Raw genomic sequence first — 6000 nt, 5'->3', positions numbered from 1 at the left:
CACTCATTCCCTGATGCTTCTCCTGGTGATTTTCATAGCTGTGCTTGTGAGACTGGAAGGTCCTTTACTTACATGGCTGGGGTTTAACCACTGGACTATGCCTCTTCAGCCCAGAAAAGATGAAATGAACCAAAACAAGCCTTCAGCAGATGCTGCAGAACAACACTATTTACTCAGTATCTGGAGAAGCCACAGATGTGGGACCCCAGGTCTCCCATATGAGGCAGGAGCAATGATGCACTTGGAATGTCAGTGAGACTTCCCTGCAGTTGCATTCTGGAGACTGTTCCCTGGTAGCCCACTTGCAGATGTGTCCCTGACCATCACTTGGAACAGTGCTGGCCGTGTGAGACACCCAGTACTGCAGCCCTGAGGGTGCTGCCAGCGGCTTCTCCAGCACAGAGCGCACTGCCTGCATCCTCATGGACTGGAGAAATGGGGACCAGGCTGGGATGCTCATGGAAAACGAGGCTCTCAGTGCCCCTTTGCCCTTGGTGGGTCAGGTCCCTGTCTCTCCTGCTGGTCGTTCCTGATGAAGGCAGAGACCCTCTGCACGAACAAGACCCCGAGGAAGTTTCTTAGCTACCACCCCTGCTGCCACTCCTGCCAAGCAGCTGAGCAATCAATGCTTCAAGGAGAGAGATTTTGCAAACGATGCTGAGGTCTCAAATGTACCCACCCATCTGCCCCTGCCACTGCGTTTGGGGCTGAGCCCCGTGTGCCCCACCGCAGCGGCTGATGGCCCCGGAGGCCCGTTCCGCTCGCCCCCGGGGCACACAGCGGGCAGCCATCCCGAGGAGCGCCGCGGAAGCTGCTCGGAGCGGCGGATGCGGCGGGCACAGCCTCACACCCAGAAATAGCCTGAGCCGCGCAGACCCCGCACCCAGCGTTCTGCCGGCAGCTCCCCGCCCGCTCCCCGCTCCGAGCGCCGGGCCGCCGCCTCGCCCCCTCCTCCCCGCACGGATGCCGCGGGGCGCACGGTAGGCAGAGCGGCGGGGGCTGCCCGACCCCTCCCGGGCCGGGAGGCGGCTGCGGCTCCCCACGCGGGGCCCGGAGCTCCGGCGGGGCCCAGCACCGGTGAGGCGGGGGGAGCGGCCCGGGCACCGCAGCCCGCCGACCGCGGCCTCTCCGCCGCAGCGGGGCGGGCGGGGGGCGGGGCGGCGGCGGCCCCGGCCCCTTCCCCTGCCGGTGCCGGGCCCGGGCCGGTGCCGGGCAGCCCGGGGCGACCGCGGGGAGGGGAGGAGGGCCCGGAGCGAGCGGGGACGGGAGCCCCCGGCAGGTCAGTGCGGGGCGGGAGGCGGCGGCAGGACGGGAGCCGCGGTCCGGGCAGCGGGGCTCGGCAGCGGGCTGGGGGCCCGGCGGGCAGCGGGACTCCGGCGAGTGGGGCCTGGGGCGCCCCTGGGGTTCAGGACGGGCCCGAAGGCACGACCTGCCCGTGCGCTGGTTGGGGTGGGGAGGAAGCGTGCGCCCACTAACCCCGGCCCGCCCACGCCGAGCTGCGCCTGCCGGGTGCGACTGCGGCGGGGGATGCTCACCGGGCGGGTAAGCCAGCATCTCCTCGGGCAGCCCCGGGACAGCTCGCCAGGGCCGGTCTGCGGCTCCGGGAGGTAGGGACGGGTTTGGTTCGGTGTTGTGGCAGCTTTGTGGGCACTTGGCTCTGTTTAGACACTGTTTGCCTGCCTTCATCTTGGAGCAGGTACCAAAGTGTTTGTAACTAATGCTTGTGTCTGCCCGCCCGGTGGGCGGCTGAGGCCCAGCAAGGCACAGGGGCTTCCCTGGGCTGCTGGAGCAAGTTGGTGGCAGGAGCAGGGAGTGAGCCCCAGCCCCTCAGTGTCCTCTCCCAGTGCACATGCACTGGCCTGCGCCACTGTCCTGTGATGTGAGATAAAATGTCACCCCACCGCTGTGTCATGTTGTGGCTTGTGCTCAGTCCCCACGTCATCCTGGCCACAGAATCCTCCTTCTGGGAGCTACACCTTAGTGTTAGATATGCTTTGTGCTGGCAGGGGAGAGGCGGGGGAACTTCTCCCTGTTTCTCACTCCAGTTTTGTGATACTGATGGTTTTGAGAGGGCAGGGAGGTCAGGATGATCTAATGATGTGGCCAAGCTGCTCTCCCCCAGTTTATGACTTCATCCAGATTTGTCCATGGACGAAGGCCCTGCCTTCTTCCTTGCTTGCTTCCCCATCCTCACAAGCCGCAGCAGTGCTGCACAGTGGATTTGCTGTTCAGAAACCTCCTGAACAGAAGGAGTGTTATCCAGGAGAAAGAGAGAGAGAGAGAGACCTTTGTCTCGCTGACAGATGTTATTTCTGCATGAACATCTTTTTTCCTTTTAACTGTTTAGCCACCATCTCCAGTATGGATGTACATGCCAGCCTTCTCCCCTTTCAGAGAGGTCAGGAGGTAGCAGGGTGGGAAGGGAGAATAGGGTGGGCAAACAAGGTATGAGAAAGCACTTTGCCCCATGTTTGGGATTTACAATGCTGTATGACCAGTCAGGCTGCCTCTCTGAGTAGAACAGAGACAACAAAATATGCCGTTTGGTAGAAAAGGTGCTGTTGTAGTGGTTTGCAATATTTGTTCAGAGGGTAGAGGGGAGAAAGTGGAAAAAAATTGGAAGTCGAAAACTGACCCTGATACCAGACCCGAGCCTTGGCCTTGCTGCCTTCCCTGCTGCCCTGCAAAGTGGTGGTCGAGGCTGGGCAACAGATGGAGAGGGAAGCAGAAGCAGCTCCTTCAGGAAGGATTTGTCTTTAAGTATCCTGGCGAACAGCCATTGGCAAACAAATAAGTAATAAATAAAAGCAGGGAGGCCACCAGCACCCCTGCAGCCTCTGACTCCATAGCACATATGGGCTTTTCCGGCTTCCCTGTGAGCTTAAACCTCTGCCTTCTTACCATGGCTCTATCCTGGCTGCTGAAACTCCATTCAAATGCCTTTCAGCTCTTTTTTTTCCTTTTTTTTTTCTTTTTTTTTTTTTTTTAAATGATAACATTGACTCGATCTGTAACTACTGACCTCTTCAAAGCTTTCCCTGAGGTTAACTATTTCGTCTCTGGTTTGGTCGCTGCTGACAATGGTAAGCATATGGTGATCCTGTGAAGGACAGAAATAGCAGTGCTTGCTGGGGATGCTGATCAGGGCTGTGTGTAGGCCCTTGCAGGTAAATATTGTCCTCCTTCCATGCAGAGTCTTCTGGCCCACGGGAACATAAGGCAGATTTCAGCACCGTTTCAGAGTCTGCATCTGCAGAGTTGTAAAAGGATGAGTTTCTCTGCTTTAAAATATTTCTTGCAGGAAATACTGTTGTCTTAGGAAACTTCGAGAGCTTTCCGAAAGCAGTAAGAAGAGGAAGAAATGTTTCTAACACCCACAAGTGAATTAAATTGATATTAAACGAATCAATCACCTAAACTCCTAGGCAAACATCAGTGTGCTGTGCAAATGCTGACTCCCCCGTGAGTCCTACAGACACCAAAGCCTTCTACTGTTGTCACTCCTGCATTTCTTACTTACTTTAGTTGCTGTAAATATATTTTGTGTACTTAGCCCTAAGTTTGAAGAAAACATTGCACTGCTCATGCACTGTGCTCAGAGCAAAAGCAGGTTTGCCTTGAGATTATTTCAGGAGAAGCAGCTCTACTCCTAATTTCATTCAGCTATGGCTTGAATGCATTCAGTCCCTAACCAGCTGTCAACCTCAAACATAAGAGGTCTTAGAGCTTTAAAAGATCCCACTTGGCATCTACCTGCACTTTAAGGTGCCTTAATATCTTTTCAAAGCTTGTTTGAAGTTATTGCTTCAGATGTGTCTGAGACTGGTAATTAGGCCATGATCACACCTTGTTATTAGGTGGGGACAAAGTCAGCAGTTTGCTCACAGTTACAACAACAATGGGACAGAGAACAGTTCACAGCCCTTCACATCACCTGGGCCACTATTGTTGCTGGTTAATGGGTGAGAAAGGGCACAGCAGGTCGCCCTGGGCCTCTGCAGAGTAGGTGGCAGAGGGGTGGAGACGGGGTGGGCATGGGCTTACCTCTCCCAGCTTGCTGCCCTGGTCCCTGTGTCACCTTCACCTCCCTGGCAGTTCAGCCATCACTCGATCTCACACCTCCTCACCAGGTTTGTTTTTTATGACTTGACTTGATGGTTATCTAAGCCCCAGTGCTATCCTTCCTTGCCAGTTCTGGTACAGCCTTCTCTTGGTTGATGGCTGTGTTGGCTTAAGAACTGCAGCCGTGCTAAAGGCGGCAGAGAAAACCTCTTTGCCTGAGAAATTGACTTACTAATTGAAATTACTATAATGTTGTCCAGCCTCTGAGGAGCATGAGCACAATTGCATAGAAGCATTTCAACACTGGAATCAGTTGTGTAGTTCCAAGCAGAGTCCCCATGAGAAGCTGGGGGTACCATTTTGACTCAGGAGGGGCTTCTTGCAGTCATTGTTTGATCTTAAATAAAGATGTGTTTAAAATGGGGTACCAGAGCAGAGACCTTCAGTGCTCCTATTCAGTGGGAGCATGTGAAAGCTTTGGGTGACCTGATTCACCTATCCCCAGCACCAAAGTCTTGTGTCTTGTCATCCACAGATTTGTGGGTGAACTGAGAGGAAGGCAGGATCTAAACAAGACAACCTCCACTGCACCCTCAATTCTACAAGGCACCTTATGAGAGGCGGAAAAATATGTCGTCATGTAATTCTGAGTTCCTCTAACAGACGTAGGAAGGGGCTCTGGCCCTGCTTCACTGGAGAGCACAAGTACCTGGTTTTAATCTTGCTGTGTTTGTACACTTCTGCTCTTTTCCTAAGGAGAAGCTGATTATCAGTGAGGAGCATGATGTGGTGCTTAGGGCATAGCAGGAAGCTTCACTGTGCTTAAGTGAGTGGGTTTATAGCTAATATGTGGTTTTTTAGATACTTAATGTTTATATTTCTTGCATTACAAAATGGTGAGTGATGCACTTCATATTAGATATCACTTAATTATTTATTATAAATTTGGTCCAGCTGTATTTCAGTGGAAGATAAAGTCCAATTCAAAATGCAGAATGTGAGCATTTAAAAAGTGGTTTCTAGCTGGTTGGATAAAACTGCTTAAAATGTGAGTCCACAAAAAAAAAAGAGAATAAGTTTATGAAGACATTATTTACATATGTAATTAATTTAACAATACTATATTGATATAGTCTATTGTATTACTATAATATCATGTCATAGGAACAGAATTTTGTTATAGGAGATACAAAATACAGCCAGTGATATAACCTGATTATTTCTGGCATTTAAGTATTCAGAACTAGTAGAGATTATCCTCTCACAGTTCATCTTCATTGGGCTTTGAAAGGAAACCAGGCTTTCCTGCATTAACTTGCAGTAATTTTTCAGAACTTTTACTGAACTAATCAGTGTACTAAGTTAATGGAAACATTTTTCCCCTCTACCTTCAAAAAAGGTTGCTGCTGTCACAGCTACTTTTGCAATTCATCAGGCTTTAGCTGCAGGTGCTCAGCCACTGAGTGGATCTGGCAGCAAGGACATACTACATGAATTTCTAGTGACATATTTTTTGCTGATGAGAGGGATCTGAGGTCTTAGCATGTAGGTTTTAAGAACCTGAAGTTTTAAATTGGCTGTCTTTTTAATTTAAAAAGTTTTTAGTTCAGACAAAATCTGATTAGTTTTCAGTCAGGTGTATGTTTCCACGAGTCATAATTCTTATATTTGTTCTGGTTCCAAGTCCTCTTTATTGCTTTTTCCTTTCATATTACTTCTACTAATCTTCTCATCAGGCAGTTTCATTTGATTTTTCTGTTGGGAGGTTTTCATCAGGCTTAATTTTCTTTTATCCAAGTTTTTAGTTTCTTAATTTTCTTTCATGAAATTGCATCAGATTTTTCCTTCTTTGAAAACAAAGAAACCCCAAACAGAGGGAATACTGATAATAATTTTGGTAGTAGCTGTGTAACCTTCTGAGAATGGTGCATTTTAAAG

General features: G+C 50.6%; 1 protein-coding gene across 3 annotated transcripts in view; it reads left to right on the top strand.

Moving 5' to 3' along the window:
• The first annotated feature begins 666 nt into the window (after nucleotides 1-666).
• TMEM63C (transmembrane protein 63C) overlaps nucleotides 667-6000 on the top strand; it is a 30264-nt gene continuing 24930 nt past the window's right edge. The window contains exon 1 of one of the 3 annotated variants that reach the window (XM_085061683.1): nucleotides 667-980. The gene's annotated coding sequence lies outside the window, so the exon portion shown is untranslated. Of the gene's footprint in view, nucleotides 981-1140; nucleotides 1280-1518; nucleotides 1543-6000 lie in introns of those variants that run through there. The other 2 variants (XM_085061684.1, XM_085061685.1) reach the window with 2 other exon arrangements.

This window comes from Lichenostomus cassidix, chromosome 5 (genome assembly GCF_008360975.1).
Source record: "Lichenostomus cassidix isolate B80296 chromosome 5, HeHo_3.0, whole genome shotgun sequence".
NCBI classification, from domain to species: Eukaryota; Metazoa; Chordata; class Aves; order Passeriformes; family Meliphagidae; genus Lichenostomus; species Lichenostomus cassidix.
The sequence above is the reverse complement of the archived record's forward strand: the minus strand, read 5'-3'. Positions and strand labels throughout refer to the sequence as shown.